Genomic DNA, 20726 nt, shown 5'->3' with positions numbered 1-20726 from the left:
TACTAACAGACTGGGAAGAGAGGTGCTGCAACAATGTAAAATATGTGAAAAATAATGTATATTTTGAATTTGAACATTCAAGCATAATAACCTAGCAGACCCCAAAAACTGAATCAATAATAATAATAATAATAATAATTCATTACATTTATATAGCGCTTTTCTGGACACTCAAAGCGCTTTACATAGAAGGGGGGAAATCTCCTCAACCACCACCAATGTGCAGCATCCACCTGGATGATGCGACGGCAGCCATATTGCGCCAGAACGCCCACCACACACCAGCTTACTGGTGGAGAGGAGACAGTGATGAAGCCAATCAGTATATGGGGATGATTAGGAGGCCATGATGGACAGAGGCCACTGGGCAAATTTGGCCAGGATGTCGGGGTTACACCCCTACTCTTTCGAAAGACATCCTGGGATTTTTAATGACCACAGAGAGTCAGGACCTCGGTTTAACGTCTCATCCGAAGGACGGCGCTCTTTGTCAGTATAGTGTCCCCGTCACTACACTGGGGCGTTAGGACCCACACAGACCACAGGGTGAGCGCCCCCTGCTGGCCACACTAACACCTCTTCCAGCAGCAACCTGGTTTTCTCAGGAGGTCTCCCATCCAAGTACTAACCAGGCTCAGCCCTGCTTAGCTTCAGTGGGAAACCAGTCTTGGGCTACAGGGTGATATGGCTGCTGTATCAAGACTTTGTAAGAAGAGCATGATAGGTCATCCTGAAGCTACCGGTAATTATACTGACGTGACTACAAGAAATGTTGTTGTAGGAAAGTTTCAGAAATGTGTCCCCAACGGTACAGCTACAGTGGGTCAGAAATGCACACACAGCACTTCAGCTAATAGTCCATATCTTCTGTGCCGCCGCTGATCAGAGAAGAAAATGCTGACATACGTCAAACACAGCTGAGATGAAGGCTGCTCTGATACTGCTCATATGAAGAGTGACAAGTATGCATTATAATATCATTCCCTAATAACCACCGCAAGATTAAACATGATGAAACACCATAAATCAATGCTGTCACGCCACACACACAGCTAAAGGTTATGTGAGAATATGATGAGGAATATTCCTGACTGACTTTGTTGTGACAAATGTGGAGGGAATACTGTTTACATACCAGCAATTTTGTTTTAAGGAAAAGTTTACCTAAAATAATAATAATACTGATAATAATAATAATAATAATAATAATTTATAATTTACTCACCAGCAAGGTTACAACTTATTGTTAATGTTGTTTATGTGTTCTGTGAATGTCCAACTTTTTCTTTTTACAATAAGAACATTTTGCCTTGTTTATACAAACGTTCTGGAAACCGTATGCAGAATGTTATAGTGCATGAGTCATATGGATTATTTCATTAAACTTTTTATACAGCTTTTACATGCTTTTTGAAACTTGAAAGCCTCAGTCCCTATTCATTGAAACTGAATAAAAATAGCAACAAGCACATTCTTTACAACAATAATTTAAACTATAAGACAATAATTTAAATAATAATGACATCCTTTTCATAAGTAAATAATGGCATAATTTTCATTACTGGGTGAACTATCCCTTTAAGTGTATGAGAAATGTCTAAGATTTAGGGCAAGAAAGCAATGCAGAAGAAAGACGACACGTAGCCTGGCTCAGGAACACACACGGAGGACCATTCTTGTCCCTCTCGTTGTGTGAGAGCCAGAGGCACAGCACAAGAGCTGAAAAGAGCCCCAAACTCATTTCCTGTTCCAGCAGCAGACAGGAATTGGGGGAGGGAGATGGTGGGCGTCACTAAAAACCAGTCCATCCTCCTCAAACATGATTGCCAATGCCAAACATCTGGAGTGGGCGTTCTCTCGCTCTCTCTCTCTCTCTCTCTCTCTCTCTCTCTCTCTCTCACACACACACACGCACAAAGAGCATGAAGACATGCAACTAGTACAGCCCCGCACCACTTCGGATAATGTTTCATTGATGTCATTATGGTGGTGGTGACATTCCACAGCTCTGGTTCAGAAATTATTCTAATAGGTTGATTTGGTGCTCAATAAACTATTATCAATCTTGAAAAAAGTTGTACTTAATATTTTTGTGGAAACCTTGATAAAAATGTTTTAGGGTTCTTTGTTTGATAAATAGAAAGTTAAAAAAAATTAACATTTTGTCATTGATTAATCAATAAAAATAAAAATAAAAATTCAGAAAAAAAAACTAAACCCAAACAAACATATATTTATCTCACTAGTAAAGTGAGATAAAGCAGTAAAATGTACAGTATTGAAGATTGAAACTATATATTTTGTACATAGCCTTTAAAAAAATATAGGTGCAGGATTCTTGTGACCTCAACATAGATCCCAGAACAATGAATAGAGCGGATGGGCCACAATAAACATGACAGAAGCCATGAGAGCTTGAGACACACACACACGTATACACACGTATACACACACACACACACGGCCGCGCGCGCGCGCACACACACACACACACACACACACACACACACACACACACACACACACACACATACACACATACACACACACATACACACACACACACACACACACACACACACACACACACACACACACACACACACAACAATGAAGTTGATAGCTAGACGCAACAAAGAGTTGGCCAGAAACATTGGGTGTTTATGTGTGTGTATAGAAATAAGCATGTTCTATAACAGCCAGCAGGATGAGTCCATTGTTCCCAGTCTTTCCTCTGAAAAACAGTTTTGCAAAATGCAAAAATGTGTGTGTTGACCTGTGGACATACATTTTAAACTAAGCATTACCAAATCACAGCAAAGTCTCGATATTACATAAAACAGCTTATACAGGGCTTATCTCTCCCTCTCTCTCCATTTCATTTCTGTGAAACTCTGTAACTCCTGATCAGATTGTGCAGCAATATATTTGCACTAATACCCATTAAAACCAGCAATCTGCAATTTACCAGGCCTTTGGCCAGCAGATTTTTAGACAGGTCTGTACGTTATTTAAAGTAGGAGTGTCGTACAATACATTCAACTACCCAGCGGCATGTTTCCCAAAAGCATTGTTACCCAAGTATGGTCGCGAGTTCTGTCGATTCAACTATTGAGTATTTCCCGAAACCATAGTTCCAATGAACAAGGGGTGGGAATCACACCTCACAATACGATACGATACATGGCTCATGATACTGATATTGTCACGATGCAGCAATTCTGCGATAATCAATATATTGTTAGACAATCCTATAATGATACATCATGATATCTGCCTAAAATATGAAAACAAAATGCATTTATTCAAGTCCAAACTGTTAGAAAACAGAAAAAAGTCTGTAAATTAAATTGAACATTTTCAATGAGATTAGGGTGATTGCGTTGCAAGTTGGCTTTGCATGTTTGTGGTATTACCCGTGCACTTTACTTTTACCAGGCAGTTCTTGTATATCGCATACTCTTTGTCCATTTTGTTTGTCCCATTAATGGTATAAAAGCCAAAGTGGGTCCAGACTTTGGCCTTTAACTCACACTGCTGTCCGCCATCCTGTTAAAAAACAAATTTTCTTAGGGTATAATAACTTACGGTAGGTATGTTCACGTTTCCCTCATTCATGTCTTGAGCACCACCTCGAGGAGCCATGAAGTAGCGACGTTGAGATCAAGGAAATCTATTTAGAGCGCATTCATTTATTAATTAAAATATTGTTATATGGCGCCAGACCAAGGACAGCGATATCAATATTTTGTCCCACCTCTACAATGAACATTTGCAAACAACATTGCAAATTTGTTTGGTTGGAACTACAGCTCAACCTGTAGTTAAAATTAAGAAAAATTAAGAAAAGAAAATGAAACGAGCAAGCTAACATGCAGTATAATCTACATCTTTCATTTAATTTTATATGTATAGCTAAACACACACACACACACACAGATTTCAATTTATGCAAAACAATCGAGAACAAAAATAGCAAAGTAGTCCTCCACGTGTCATGTTTGTTGTTTAAAATCTGACATTCATTCAATCTCAAGCTATATTTTAATCTTGCAGAAGTTATAAAACTTTTTTTTATTAAAAGTTGTCAATAAAATAAAGATTCCTGGAGTACATTTTGCAATAAAATACTATTTCAATCTTTCTACTTCAAAATGTTGTATTTGTGAAATTTACTGGCAATTTCTGAGTTAAAAGTTTAAAACTGTATCGAATAAAATTTTACATCACATTTTTTCAGTAGCCTACTCCACCACCTCCACATCATTAACAAAACTTCGATTATTGAAACAAAACGGTTCAAACGTTGGATGTGTGACATATGGTTTTGGGAAACAGTCGTGACTAACTAGTTCACATTTAATTCAGTGGGATTCTTTTCTTCAAGACCTATTAAACCGTCTACCACATTCAAATAAAAAGAAACATAAAATAGTCAACTATAATTAAATCTATGCATGTATAAAATTGAATTGGACTCAAAACCGAGAATTGATTTTTAATCGAATTGTGAACCGAATTTGAATAGAACCATGAGTGAGGTACCAAAAGATTCCCAACCCTAGTATAGTAAAGCATGTTACGATGGTGATTGGAAAATGCAACTCAGATTGCATAGTCATTATTTGAACAAATCCCTGTTTATTAGCCTGGTCATTTAGGATCTTTTGACTAAAGTAACCACCAGAAACTACTCAACAAACAAACTAAAGATAGCGTCACCCTGGCAACCACCCAGAACGCTCTAGCATTAATAAAACATCTTGATGTTTCAGTGATCCTCTTGCTTTTGGGTTGTAATAGGTGAATATGAATTTAAAGCAGCAGACATGACCGATGAGTAACATACGCACACACACTCGCACCTTTGGACCTGTCAGGTTTGAGAGCTCATTGCTTTGAGGCATGAAAATTAGCATAAAAATTACCATCTGCTCCCGACAGCCTTGACAAAACATATACACACGCACTCACATGCAGCTAAGAAGTATTGGAAATGCAGATTTACTTTCATGTGTCTATGTAACCTGCATCTCACCTCATCACTCTGTCAAAAGAAAAACAGAAAAGAAAAGAAACAAGATGGACGTCGACAGGGCTTGCAGACGGGAGAAGATTGACTAAGCAGAGGAACTTTCTAGAAAATTCATGTGCAGCGTCTGCGTTTGTGCGTTTCACATCTCAGAGCGAGACAAGACTGACACGATATCATTTCAGTGCAGCACAGAACGAAGGTCGAGCAAGGGGAGGCAGACAGAATAACATACAAATTCATTCCGAAAAAAACTGAATAAATGTGTTTGCATTTCTCAGAAAAGCATGAAGAAATATAAGCCTGGCCGGCTCTCGACAGACATGCCAACACACAATCACTCTGAACAAACACACAGAGGAATGTGAGAGAGTGTGTACTCAGGCTCTGTGAAAACATCCACAGGAAATAGGAAGTGATGTCAGGCTTGTCAATAATTGTGACCACTCATTTCAAGGGGCCAGTGAATTATCAGGCAAATCAGGGGTTTTCATTTAATGTCACAGACAAACTTTTTTCACCATTTATATCTTCACCCACGTGAATGACAGAGGCATCAGTCGTCATCTTTCTTTATAAAAACAGACCACGTGGTTGTCTGCTTCCAACAGCAACATAGAGTAAGAAAGAAAGGGGGAGAGATGGAGAGAACAGGGAGCAAGAAATAACAATACAAGCCTCCTATTGTTAGGCCGGGATAGAAAACAGGCATAGGGACACACACAGCGGGAATGAAACAGCACTTTCACAATCCTGAGTCAAGCCCAAGGCAACTGTTGGTCAGATGAGAGGAGTGTGCTAATGTCACACACACACACACACACACACACACACACACACACACACACACACACACACACACACACACACACACACACACACACACACACACACACACAGAATGACAGTGGGATTGTGGCATGATTTTACACCCCCCTTCAGTGGAAAGCAGGACTGATTTGGATGAATGATGAGTCTGGCTGCTCACTCAGTTCTCTGAAGTTAGTCTAAGGCCAACGTCCCACTAGACAATTTTTAAGCCGATTTTCAGTCGTAAGCTTTATTTACACAGCCATTTGAGAATCAGAGGGAGCCGCATCTCTCTGATACGATCCAAACTTTTGTTCAGCAAACGCAAAGCCACATATGGCAAATGTTTTGATTGAGCAGAAGGGAAATACACAACCACACATATTAAAAGGGTAAAATACTCCATGTATTGCATTATAATTCAGTCTATAGTTTATTACAATAGTGTACGTTAACATGGTACTCCTGCTTTAACTTCCCTGAGCTTCACGTTCATTTGATGCTCAATTGAGCAACTGAAATACTTGATAGGTATTTATTTGGAGAGAAATGACAGAGGCAATCATTTATTTGGTCTAAAATGGTCACAAATGTAAACAAAAATGTAAAATGTGCGACAGAGTCATTTAAAATCTAAATAATACTGTTGGTGACATTTGGGAAACAGTTGTGTGCATTCATATGTGGTTTCGTCAAATAACATCTTGTATGGTAGTTAATCTTTTGTTTTACAAACAAATTATATTTGTTATTTTCAAATGACTCCCTCCATCCCGACCTCATGAGAAAATGTAAGTATTTTACGTTTACCTCACCGCTAAACCAAACCGTCAGTGGGGAGTAAGCATATCATATAAAAATGTAAATGAGATTGTACGAATTCATATGAATTCACCAATTTGTCAAAATGTAAAATATTTGCCATGAGAGTGTTGCTCCGTTACTGAATACAAATCATTTGATTTGACTTATTTAAAAAAACAGGGATCTTTAAAGATATAAATATTCGCAACAGAGATTTGCTGTGATAAATGGTATCCTAAAAAAACAATTAACAAAAATGTATTCACAAAAATCACTATTTCACACAACAAAATGTTATTGCTCATTGTTTAGCCAGTAAACTATTGAAAAAAATTATTAAACTGTAATGTTTGCATTGATTATGTTTGGGAGTAAATAAAACCTACTAGTAAATAATGGGTATTGGGTAAATTAGTAAATATACCTTAGTTAAACAATCTACATAACTTTTTTAAACAGGCCGACAGTTCATACAAACCACAAGTGCAAAAAAGAAATAAATAGGCTAAATAATCAGGATCGCTACAATGACAGCATCAAATGAGAACTAGCCAAAACCAAGTCTGCACAGCCATCTTTATCAAACTATTATGTAACTTTTAAGCAAAAGAAAAAAGTCATTTGTCTCTTAAATATTACATTTGACCAAATATTACATAGCCTGTGGCTACTTTATATTCACAAAATCAAAGTAGCCTGCAAACTTATGTAAGTTTACAACCTTCATTCAATTCCCGTAATAATGTAATCCTAAATGAACACTTCAGCAGGCTGCAGTAAAAGCACTATCCTGTAAAACAATATAACAGAGCAATAACCCAACAGTGCAGATGTACCCCTGTACTACCCCCCCCCCCCCCAGCCATCAGCTGCAGTCTCTCCACAGCACCCCCCCCCCCCCCTCTCTCTCTCTCTCTCTCTCTCTCTCTCTCCCTATCCCCCTCTGACTCACATTTTCCTCAGTCAGCAACTCCAGACCCTTAAAGAGGGAGACAGAGACATAGTGCAGCAGCCTGCTGGAAAATAAACCAACACACACACTAGTGTTGTCAAAAATATCGATATTTCGATAAATATCGATACTGAAATATTTGAACGGTACCAATACTAATTTCCTGAAGTATCGATACTAGCCGAGCGGTCACTTTCACTTCTCTCCAAAGGCGCGTTGACAAACACCCCACATGACGCACTCGTCTCATTCGCTCTGGTTACATAGCAAAAGTGAAATGAATGGAAAGGTGGCGCCCCCGCGACCGGCTTTGGTTGATTGATAAAGAACACCGCGAGCGGGCATGTCGGAGAATAGCGCGGACACGCGTAAAAACACACCGCGAGCGGGCATGTCGGAGTCGGAGAATAGCGTGGACACGCGTAAAAACACACCGCGAGCGGGCATGTCGGAGTCGGAGAATAGCGTGGACACGCGTAAAAACACACCGCGAGCGGGCATGTCGGAGTCGGAGAATAGCGTGGACACGCGCTACACACCGCGAGCGGGCATGTCAGAGAATAGCGCAGACGCGCTTCACACTGCGAGCGGGCTGTGGGCACCCAAAAGATTGTTTGACAATCAATAATCCCTCACATCACTCATTTTTTAAAATTATTTTATAGGTGAAAACAGACTTAAGGAACAGGCTCCAGGGGTAGCCTACCATTTAGCAAGCATAGGCTACGCTCAGCATCAGGGGTGTTTGTTGTTTGGACAGACCTTTCCCCACTGCTAAAAAAATCCTAAAGGAAACTCTTCTCATTTTAACTTTTCTGAAACATTAACCAAGATGGGCTAGTATTGTTGTTGATATGAGTCTGTGTTTCGTTTATTCACCGTAATTCTTAAAGTTAACATAATCTGACTGAGGAATCTTAGACAAGTAAATATTTGAACTGTGGTCAAATGTAAATTAACTTGTGCCTATTTAACTTTATTCAGAAAATTATTATTTAATTCTGCAATTTGCCTTCTTTAGCGATTATCATCAATTTGATTACACAGATATGAATTAAACTAGACAGCTAGACAATGGCATCTATGAATTCAATAATGAAATGCCTTTAACTGAAAATTGAATGTTTAATCTTATTATTATACATTACTGACACTCTATCCTCCAATTTGATACTGTTAAGTGCTTTTTTGTTACAGTAGGCTATATTTTAATCTTTGATAACAGTAGGTTATACAAATACAACGGGTCATGGTAGCCCTGGTCCAATTAAAAAAATATTAACCGATACTGTAGAATTTTTTTTCATGTAAAATATACCTCATTGTCATGTTCTAGACTTGTTATATTTAGCTTTAAATAAAAAAAAATACCCCCTTAATATTGTGGCAGTTTTTTTCTCAGTGGTATCGAAAATGGTATCGAATATCGATATTTTTCAAGGTATCGTATCGAAGTTAGAAATTCTAGTATCGTGACAACACTAACACACACACACAGAGTATGCCCAGAGGACGCTGCTATTAGCAGTGACATCACATCGCTTACCTAAAAAAAAAACACACAGGCTGCGACAAGGATACCAGATCCTGTATGAAGATGGTTACCAGACCAACACACTGACAAAGTAATATCACTCCAGTCTGATGCTAAAGATTTGTGTGTCTGTGTGTAAAAAAAAAGAAAGAAAGAAAGAAAGAAAGAAAGAAAGAAAGAAAGAAAGAAAAAAAGAAAGAAAGAAAGAAAGAAAGAAAGAAAGAAAGAAAGAAAGAAAGAAAGAAAGAAAGAAAGAAGAGAGCAATGGAATAACAGAGCATGAGGAATAATGTATATTTAAAAAGGGTGATACGTAGGATATTGTCTCATCTGATATTTACAAATTTATAAATTATCTAAAATATATTAATAATATAGTTTATGGAGCAGAAATATACAATACACATATAGCATACAACACAGAATAAGAAAATGATGTGTTAATTCTTGTACATTTCAAAGCTAAACAATAAGGATGGCCATGATAGTGGAACTAGCCTATCAGACCTGTGATCTAGCATTTTTAGGCCTTCCACCTTATTTTTCTGTGAATGTGCAAGATTTCCAATTTATTTGCCCCTATAGAATAATAACTTAAAGAATAACAAAGTGCAGAAGGGATGTCATGGTTAGGAAATTTTCACACCAGTAAATAAACTTGTGACAACGCTGCTATTACTGGAGGGGGAGGGGGTACTGAAGGGTTCTTCACTTTCGCTTTTGAATTCGTGATCATGTGTATTCTGCATAGGGAGCGCCGATACTGACTGCACATGTTACAAGATAAGACATTTGTCAATGATGCTCAAGATATGTTGCGCACACCAAATCCTCCCCTATCCTCTTGTCAGTCATCTGATAACTGCATTTCTGTCACGCCACGTGCAATTCCGAGGCCCGTTTCAAACAGTTGGCGCAAGTGCGGACAAAATCTCTTGCAGCTGCACCGCAGGTATGATTTTATCAACTGCAGGCGTGAGATATAAATATAGAAAATGAAACGATGGAAAACATTTATTGAAACTAAAACTGCCAGTAGGTGGCGGCAAATCATTATCTTAACGACCGAGTCATTCAATTCCTTCTGATTTTTTCAATTTGCGGACCATTCAGTTGCACTGAGATGCACAATTGCTCTATTAGAGAAGTAGAGCAAAATCAGACAAGGTTCTAAGTCTAAAATGAGAGTCACCTAACATTAACTTTATTTTTATTGAACTGTTGTATAAAATCAATAGGCTATCACATTTGCAATTGTGCTGATATTCAGGAAAACAGCAATCTATATCCTATATTTATAAATAAAAAACAGAACTCATACAGGGACATTTTTGCCCCATATATCTTGATTTTTTAGGGTGCGTTTTTAAAGACCCAGTTAATTTCTGTGATGTGCAAGCAGATGGAGAACCCTGGTAACACAGACTACTGTAGCAAGCCTAAAGTGATGTAAACAGTAAAACTATTTGCGCTACAAACCAGTGTGTTTATGATAATAAATTAAAACAATATGATAAGTACCAGTTTGCAGCTAGAAGCGGATGACACCCGAAGCATTACAAATTTTGTTTACAAATGGCCATAAACATTTTCTAGACATAAACATTTTCTGTAATAAACTGAATGTTGTTGAGATTTGAAGGATTTAAACATTGCAGGCTTACAAATATGCCAGTCAAAACTGAATTGTAAGAAATTATTGAAAGCATTAGTTAAACAACATAAACAACAAATAAGACAAATTAAATTAAGTTTGTTTATTATGGAGTTAATAGCGGTGTAAATTCCAGCTAAGTAATTAAAACAAGCCAATTAAACAAGGGATGCTCCGAGACCATTTTTTTCAGAACCGATCCGATATCAGCGCAGTTTTTTTATCATTGTAGAATTTCTACACCTCTGTGTGAAGAACTGATAATCACTCTTTTACTAAATACAGACTACTTCATTATAAAGATAAACAACAAATGAAAACATATATATTCATAATCTATGACAAAGGTATATTATAAACTAGGTTAGTGGATAATTCAATAGCTTAAGTTATTCTAGAGTGCACAATCATTTTATGAAATCTAAACATTTAGTGAAAAAAATGTATTTAGTGGGGAACAAATAAAAGTGAACAAGCGTAGCAAAACCTGGTACAATGTTAAACATTGCTATTTGTATTGTTAGAAAATACATTCACGAAAAACTAATTGTATAGAAGTAAATATATTTCAATTAAAAGACTTTTCTTTTAAAAAAGTATAGCGTAGCTTAACATATGATAGATAGGACAGGAACAAGAAAGGCTATGAATTTGTGCAAAAGTATTATAATATAAAAGGCTCCAATAAAGAGCGCCACAAATGGCTTATGCACATCCCGTGCGCAGGAAGTCACATCTCTTCGCATTGAAAAGTTCAAAGCACAAAGGGAAGAGATATTGATGCGTAGTGTATTATATCTATGCAACAGTTTAGTAAGCCTTTTCTTTTAACAGTTTTATATTTCAATTACTGTGCGCATGAAGACCGATTGTCTTTTCTACCCCCGTCTTGTGATCTAACAGACCACCCAAGCAAGTGACATGATTTAGAAACAATAATAAATTCCAGCAAAATAAAGTTCTTTTATGCAAAATGATAGACCTTTATCTACAAATAATGGGAACACTGAATGATCCTGGATAGCGTTTTACCGTGCCGACTGTTGTAACCTAACGCGACACGCTGTTTGAATGCTGAATGGAGAATGACTGACAGCTGCAGCGAAGGGAAGCGTTTATGTGAACTTTAATGTAAAGACTAAAATATTCATCTGTACATCACATTAAGCTATCGAATTGCTTTAGAAGAATTGGGATATAGTGCACAAAAACTTTACGGTGCTTTACAATGTGTTTATGCTTTTTGTGGGGCTTAACGATAACACAGAATAGTACACACAATATCGGATTTGGATCTGTCTGACCGATACCCGACCGATCCCCGATTTGTAGATGGTCGGCAAAGAATGGCAGTAGAGCTAGAGCCGATACCAATACTAAATGAAACCCCTTTTTATTAAAGAAACTGCAACAGAGTTTTCACTGGCACATTATAAATAAATACAAATATTTTAAAGAAAAATAAATTGTGGTGGGGCAGGTGAAAATATTGGCAGGGTAAATTTTCATTTGCAATGTGTCTCATTATAGAAAAACAGAAATTTGTAGACAGAGCAGTATGAAAACGAAAGCAGCTGCTGCATCATAGGGATAAATGCTCTGGGTTAAGCTTTATCTACAGCATCTGTGCCAACAGAAAAACATTTGCCCCTCAGTTTGCAAAATGGCCAAAAATCATTTACAGTAATGCACTTGCAATAGGAGTTGATAGAGCTTTGAAACTGGGACTAATCTTTTGGTTTCAAAATCAGCAGGCCTTATTTCTGAAAGACAAAAATCATTCATCTGTAAGATCCCAGGATTTGGTCAGCAGTGCTATAGCCTAGTCTACTCAGTCCAGTGAGAAAGGTAGTGATTTGTAGCATTTATCTAGCACTAAATATATTTCGCTTTTCACACTTTATATTTTTTTAATTTAAGAGATGAGATGAATGAAATGTTAAGGTCTCCATCCAAATTGTAAAATGGGTCATACGACAAACCTTGGGTTGGAGGATCTTCTTTCTTAGATGTATATTACAATTTTAGGCCACATAATACCATAAAATGCTAGTTAATGAACGTCCAATGAGGTAGTCACCAAATACCCTAAATATCACTCTTAGCCTTCAACAATGTCTGACTATACCACCAGTCTATATCCTGCAAGCACATTTACACCCCAACAAAATCCTGTTACTGCATAGGACATAGCAGTGTGCCAGCAGTTAACCAAATATATATCCCATGATGAGTGTTATAACAAACATTGCATCATACAAACATTTTTGAGGAGCCCAGGCTCTGGAAATAAGACTTTGTGTGACCACAACAGCCTTCAGCAAAACATTCCAGAAGACTCTCAGTCCCGAAGCAGAGACCTTATCCCAGCCAGAGCACATGGACATCTGAATCCTCAACAACTATTTTCACTATAGACTGAACTGAGCTGCGGTTGCACAACAAACAGACAAGGAGTGAAGGGATAAAAGTCAAGTTTAGGAGATCAAGAAGAAGAGAAAGAGCCACTGAAAAAGGTTTATTTACACTGAGATTAACAGCATTATGCATACTGAATGTGTGCTCACCGCTCACAGTTTTTACAGAAACAATGGTTCAAAATGCCTGTCCCAATACCAGCACTCAGTATCCGCTACTCAGATCTAAAAGTTTGTAAATTATTTTATAGGAAATAAACAAAGATTATCCACTATTAATATAAAAATTATAATTTGTGACACTGGTCATGTGACTCCCTTTGTACAAAATGTCAAATTTTCTTGCTTCTACTGAAACTTTAAAATATTATGCTATTCTGAACATTTTCAAATCAAGTTCTAACCAACCAGTAACAATTCAAATAAATGAGTTGATCAAATAGGCTAAATCAGGATCGCTTGCAAGGGACCCCCTAAAATTCAATTTTAGCTATATTTGTATGTCCTATTGTGAAAAATATGAAGTGTGACTTAAAGACAAACAACATATTGTTTCCAAATTTAAACAACTGGCTTTAATGTTGTCATCATGGTAAAGCAAAAGAATATGATTATGAAGAACAAGTTTGAAAACTCTTTTACGTTCACAAAATCAGAATTTTTATGACTTTAACACTCATATTATTATGCTGGCCTGACAATATAATTTTTGTCCGAATTTTTTTAATTAATTTTGTTCATTCCAAACACATAAAACTTATGTTCATATTCTCTCATCGTTTTTTTCTATTAATTGAAAGTCTGTATGATCAACATTTTTAAGGTTCACATATAAACATTGCCTTGACACACAAGAACAAACCTTCTTGAGTATTAAGCATGAATGTTTGAGCTGCGTCGGTTCATCAATGTTTATATGTGAATAAAACTCTAAATGAAAAATCACTTAAGCTCATTCTCTTTTCAGAAGACTTGTATTAAATTGCTAGATTCATTACTGTTATAAAGTGTTTACAAATGTTGAATTAAATGGACAAAAAATAGGAACAAATATTAAAAATGTTTTCTTTTGTGTTCCAAAGATGAAGGAAAGTTGTGGGTTTGGAACGACATGAGGATGAGTAAATATGACAGAATCTTTTGATTAAAAAGATACAACATTTTCACTGGTGGTCTTCGAATTTTGAACCACATCCACATATTATAGATTTCTGTATTGGATTGTTAATAATATTTATAAATGTATGCCCCACGCTACAGTTAGCTTATGAACAGTGCAGTAATGAGAGGTAAGACAAACCCATGAAGCAATCACAACCAACATCTATTGAAGGCCCAGGGACGCAACTCAGTGGAAATGACCTCTTGTCATTTACAAACACATTTGCAAGATCATAAACAAACAGAATACCCACCAAAACCATTTTATCTGACAAACATTGCTTTCCAGAAATGTAGCAACAAGCTTTGAAGTAACAACAATTCCCAGACCTGCTCTCAATGTTACATTGGCTTTCTACCCAATTATACGACAGCTCGCAAAGGCCTTACTGTGGAAGATTGTATGCCGGTGACTGGTGTACAGTATAATTGGCTATTGTACTTCTATAAGAAAAGCGGAGAATGTGAAATGGTCTTCAGAGAACAGAACATGTCTGCTGTTGGAGCTGCCTGTGCCTGCCGCAGAACGGGCGTCATAAAACGGGACTAGAGTCTCGCCACTGCGACGCGCGCACCTACAGCAGCGAGTACGCACACACGGGCCTACGGGCGCGCTCACACTAATGAATCTTTCAAACACACATGTTGGTGCTTTAACTTAAACAAACAAGCGCGTTTGCCACAGCCTCGTATGATACGATGTGGATTCCCGCTGCTTTGACTTTTCCATTAGCCTGGCCTTGAACAGGGTGCTGGAGCCTGCCATGGACCTGAGAGGGGGAGAGGCGAGGCGAGGCGCGTAAAAATAACCGTGGCGAAATGAACGGCACAAATGGCACTTATTTAATAATATACAGCCTAATGTTGAAGCGACATTAGTTGTAAAGGTGGAGGATCAAACGCGAAACACAAAGTGAGTGTGACCCGTTAAGTCAAGCGATATTCAGGAGGGCTGTGACCACCACACGCACGACCCCCGTTCACACCATTACATCGCAACTAAATCGAACGTGATATAACAACATCAAAGACACGTCAAAATTGTTACAATATATCAAGCCACAGCGTGTTTATACTGTAGCAACGATAATATCCGATACTGTTCGTCAGAAGCCCATTTCCGAGGCGTCTGTTCGCCTTCGCTGTTAGGGCGAAGCGCGTCCACAAATATTTCCAGCCTTTCAAACTTATTACCAACAAAAGTGGCAAACGGAAAGAATTAAATGTTCTCAAATCATAAATTCAGTTGCTCTCATGTCCAGGTTAAATATTTTGGCATAGTACATCACTCACCTCAGATGTCACCACCCTCTCCTGTTCTCCTCCTTTTTTTATGGTTTACCTCTCGTATATTCTTCTCTCCTCTAGCGATGTCCGATTCGCGAACGAGTCGATCATTTGAGTCGGACCTTTTCAATGAATCAGTTGAACCGGTTCACCAAACCATTCTGAACTAGGCTACTTGTTCACGGAACCGTGCGGTTCTCGAGTCAACAAATGATGCATTCATGTCTTCTAATTTTTTGGACCTTCCCAATTCGTAGAGTTGAAAAACAATGAGTGAACATTTTATTAAAACATTAAAATAATTTTATACGAGTGATGACAATTAATATTTTAAATGTAAATTTAAGGTAGATTCAAAATGACTTTATGTTTTTACTAACTAAAACATATCTACAAAAACAATATAAGTGGGGCACTTCTTACTACGTTTTGTTGTAACGAATACGTTTACAAGCAAAAAGACAAAAAACTAGGCTACTATGACTGAGGCTACATGAAATTATGAAGTGAGCTAAAGTATAGCCTATCATCTTGTAAAAAAAATTACACAATAGCATAGTAAAACTAGATTAAAAAGTTCGTTGAGACAATCTTTAAGTTGGCTTGGCCTGTGTATATATATATATATATATATATATATATATATATATATATATATATATATATATATATATATATATATATATATATATATATATATATAAATTACACAATGTATATATATATATATATATATATATATATATATATATATATATATATATAATTCAAATAGTTTCTTGAAAACTACATTCATGAATGTAAAATTATGCCAGGAAGAATAATACAATAGGCTAATTCAAATAAAAACGGTCTATTTTCAAAGAGCCACCACAAATAAAGGCTGCTACAGATGTTTGGAGATAAATTCCTGACACATTGCAAAACACATTGCAATCAACATCATTTCTAAATTAGTGGGTTCTTCAACGACATTACAAAATGAGCAATTGGATGAAATGGTATGCGGTTCGCATGTTTATAGTTTATAATGCTTATAGATTACTGGAAGCATAGCCATATATATGCTATAGCATATATGCCATTATTGCTCATTTATATCACAGAATACTGTACATGCCAAGATGTGATGTCAGATAGGCAATGGCGTAACAGAACCAATGGATCGTTGTCAACCAGTTCAATGAAAACCACAGCTTGAGAGAACCGATTCGCAGAACTGAGTCGGACTTCCCATCACAACTCTCCTCCCTTCCAGATGTCGAGCTCCGTCTTCCAATCCGCGTCTCCCCGGAAGGCAGCGGACCAATCAGACAGCGGACCACAGGAAACACATTCCCGGAGAGAAGAGAGAGAGAGAGAGCGAGAGCGTGACGGAAAGTTTGGAGAGAGAACCTTACACAATTTAAACTGGAGCAAATGTACCGCTGAAAACAAGAAATAATATTTCAGTTCTGATAATAAACATCGTGTCAACATGCACTTTAAAGGGCATTTAACTCGAACACTTAAATCAGTGTTTTTGTGTAATCAAATCTAATGATAGCCTATTTGTAAATTAATCTGAAATAAAATAAATATCCTATTAGGTTAATAAGAGCTTTGTTGAAATTAATTAATAGAGCTTGTTTGTAATTGGTCTAACTAATTAATAAATGGATTTCAGCAAAGATCCTGTAAGCCCCAATGAGATGAGCTTTCAAGCAGCTGTCCGGTGTCTAGACTGCTATATTAGCTATTCTGTTACATCATCTTCCTCGGGAAAAGAAGGCACAGGAGGAGACCGAGAAGCTTGTAGCTATGCATGTTCAACAAGATAGCCATTAACCATCTGTGCTCTTAAATGTCTTTGACTGTGTGTGTGGGAAAGGGGGAGGGTGCAGACTTTTGGTGTGATCTTTGACCCGACAGACTGTGGAAGGCAGTTCATTTGACACTCCAGGGTAAATTGAATTCCTGAGGCCTCCTCCTCTGTCTGAACTACTGTATGTGTGCTTTTTTTACACTCAGAATTATAAAAACAAAATCAGTTTGAATGGTATGAAACATTTAAACATGGTTTTGTTGTGTTGTAGTGAATAGGTAGGTAAAGGAATTTTTATTGATTCAACCCATCAAAGAGATTTATTTTTGAAGGGGTTGCATGAAGTTGCAGAAACAACAAAGGGCCCCAGCCAGCAAAAAGTCGTCTATTAGACGTTGAATAGACGTAAATCTTCAACGTCTAATTACGGTCCACTGAAGGTTGAAAATGAAAATTGAAAAGACGTCAAATTTGTCCGACTTTTCAACGTTGAAAACAGGTCAATCTTCAACGTCTAATTACGGTCCATTGAGGGTTGAAAATGAAAATTGAAAAGACGTCAATTTTGTCTAACTTTTCAACATTGAAAACAGGTCGATCTTCAACGTTTACTCAATGCCTATTGATTTTGTCAATTCTCAAGTTCCAACACATTAACATGCCAAATAACATTTTAGATTAACATAAGAATGAAACAAAGCTTTAAAGAGTTAGCTTAGAATAGCTTTATTATTATTATAAAACAGCACATTTTAAATAAAATATGCAATAAACAGGTCCAGTAACCAACACAGATTTCACATTCCAAGAGTAAACAACACACTACTCAGAAAGTGTACACTACAAATGTGAAAATACAGATTCGCGCGCTTCCTCTGCTGCATGTTCGCGCGCGCGCCTCCTCATTGCTTCTTCTTCTTTCGGTTTTATGGCGGTTGGCAACTAACTTTAATGGTGAATTACCGCCACCAGCTGGGGTGTGGAAATTATTTCCAAGTAATCCTCATTGCACGTACCTCAATCACAGTTTAAAATGTATATTTTTATAACTTTGACGGAATATGTAAATCTCTTTAAATTTATTTGAGATAATAATGAACATGGTTTGGTAGTTTGTTTTCTCTGTTGTTTTAGCATGTATAACAGACTTATCCTAGCTGTCTTAGATTATCAGTTGAAAACATTTTAGATGATCAGTTGAAAACACGTAGTCAAACAGTCCGGCCAAAACTACTTAGTTGAAATCACGTCGTAAACCAGTCCAAGGCGGACCGACTTATTTTCAACCATATTTCAACGTTGAAAGACGGTAATTGTTTACTGGGGCATATGTGTCCTGAAAGCACACGCTCAGACATGCTGTCCCAAGTGACCGAGAGGTCAAACTCCACTCCTTAAAGCAGCACCCGTGCTAAGAACAGAGACAGAGCCGAGTTGTTTGCGTTCTAAAGAGAAGAGGCGTGAATCAAACATTTCAGAGTCAATCGCAAACCTCCGTGCATGCAGACTCACTTTTGTGCTTCAAGTCACAAAGTAGCATTGAAGTGTTTCATGACTTGTGCACAATATGAAACAATTAAAAAGAGACTATTAGCATTTATTAGCTTAAATATACACAACCATTCAAACGCTTGTAAGATTAAAAAAAAAAAAAAAAAGTTTTTGAAAGTCATTTTTGCTCACCAAGGCTGCATTAATTTTATTAAAAATACAGTGCAATATTGTGAAAATTGATTACACTTTAAAATAGTTTTTTTTTAGTTGAATATACTTTCAATTTTAAAGTAATTTTTTCCTAGCAAAGCTGAATTTTCAGCAGCCAATTAATTCAGTCCTTCTAAAATCAATATGCCGTGTTGGTTTTGTCAAACATTCGTTCTGCTTAACATTTTTATGGAAACAGTGAAACTTTTTTTCAGGATTCTTTAAAGATTAGAAAGTTCAAAAGAACAGCATTTGTATGCAATACAAATCTTTTGTTACATTATAAATGTATTTTATATATTTAAATGCATTTCTTCACATTTGATCAATTAAATGCATTATTGCTGAATAAAAGCAATGAATTAAACCATATGTTTTATTATATTACATAATAGTATTACTATGAGTACCATATACACTCAGTACAGCGCAAACCTCCAGAGTGGTCAATCAGATCTTGTCATGGATCAAATAAAGATCCATGCCACTTTTCAGATTTTTTCCACACACTACCACAAAGTTAAGTTGTTAAAAGAGTTGGGAAAATACATGAAAGCAGAGGAAAAAAGGGAAATGCAGTTTGACTTTTTTTTTACTTGATTTATTTAACTTTCTGTTGAATACTGTAGTCACAATGACATCATATTTTCCAATCACTGGTTTAGCTCCTTTAGATATCGTCAGATATCATTTTCTTATAAACTGGAAATGCTGGACATCATGGCAGGGAAATCGGTGCAAACTGAAGGTTTAATTTAAAGGGATCAAACTAGAAACGTTGTCCGTGTTTTTCCTGTTCTTTGTGTATTCGAACATATCCACTGAAGCTCAAAGTGGAATGTTGGGTCAGGTGTGTCTATGCGAGTGTGTGATTTCTGATCACTACTGCCAATCACATGTGTGCTAAGCAACATCCAACTGCCTAAAGGACACTTTAGGATTCACTTTAGGAGTTAATGACCTCAACAAGACTGTAAATGCAGCGAGAAACTTGTGAGAAGCCTGTTTTAGATCTCAACATGCAGGTTGGACTTAAAGTGATATGAATATACCTTCACATACAGGATGATGTCTATATCAGTGTTGCTCAAGTAGAAGTGGTTGATTGTACCAAATGGGTACAAGGATACTATAAACTATAGCACCCTCTAGTGGCACTACAAAATGCATTTTGCATTGTAGGTGTAACATCAGAAGCAATTATCTTTACCTCATCTGTTTTTGCAAAAAGCTAAGATCATGAAGAACCTGACAGCCACATTCAGGGGAAACCAGTTGTGAAGCATCGCTGAATGCCAATGATAAACATTTTAAACCAGAGGTGAAATCTTTGGTGTTTATGTTGCTTACAGTGACTTACAACTTCTTAAACCCCAATATCCTCCTAAAACATGTGCAAATAAATTACAGCTGATTCATGATGAATGTTCTTCTTTTACAAGCCCTCTATTGAGTGTTTTTTTTTTTTTTTTTTTTTACAGAGTCCTCTCCTAGTTTAAGAGACTAACATAGAATAATAAGCCCTGGGGAAGTTGTGTAAACGCTTTCTTTTTTGTTTTACTCTTCA

The 20726-nt window shown here is 37.0% G+C and overlaps 1 protein-coding gene across 8 annotated transcripts in view; it reads right to left on the bottom strand.

Annotated features, from left to right (window-relative positions):
- The window catches only part of apbb2b (amyloid beta (A4) precursor protein-binding, family B, member 2b), a 58246-nt gene extending 42510 nt beyond the window's left edge, over nucleotides 1–15736 (bottom strand). For 4 of the 8 annotated variants that reach the window (XM_079616717.1, XM_079616720.1, XM_079616719.1 and 1 more), the window contains exon 1: nucleotides 15658–15736. The gene's annotated coding sequence lies outside the window, so the exon portion shown is untranslated. The remainder of the gene's footprint in view (nucleotides 1–15657) is intronic. The other 4 variants (XM_079616723.1, XM_079616724.1, XM_079616721.1 and 1 more) reach the window with 3 other exon arrangements.
- Nucleotides 15737–20726: the final 4990 nt, after the last annotated feature.

Source organism: Phoxinus phoxinus (genome assembly GCF_949152265.1).
Source record: "Phoxinus phoxinus genome assembly, chromosome: 6".
Classification (NCBI taxonomy): domain Eukaryota; kingdom Metazoa; phylum Chordata; class Actinopteri; order Cypriniformes; family Leuciscidae; genus Phoxinus; species Phoxinus phoxinus.
Note: the sequence above shows the minus strand (reverse complement) of the source record. Positions and strands in the feature narration are given on the sequence as shown.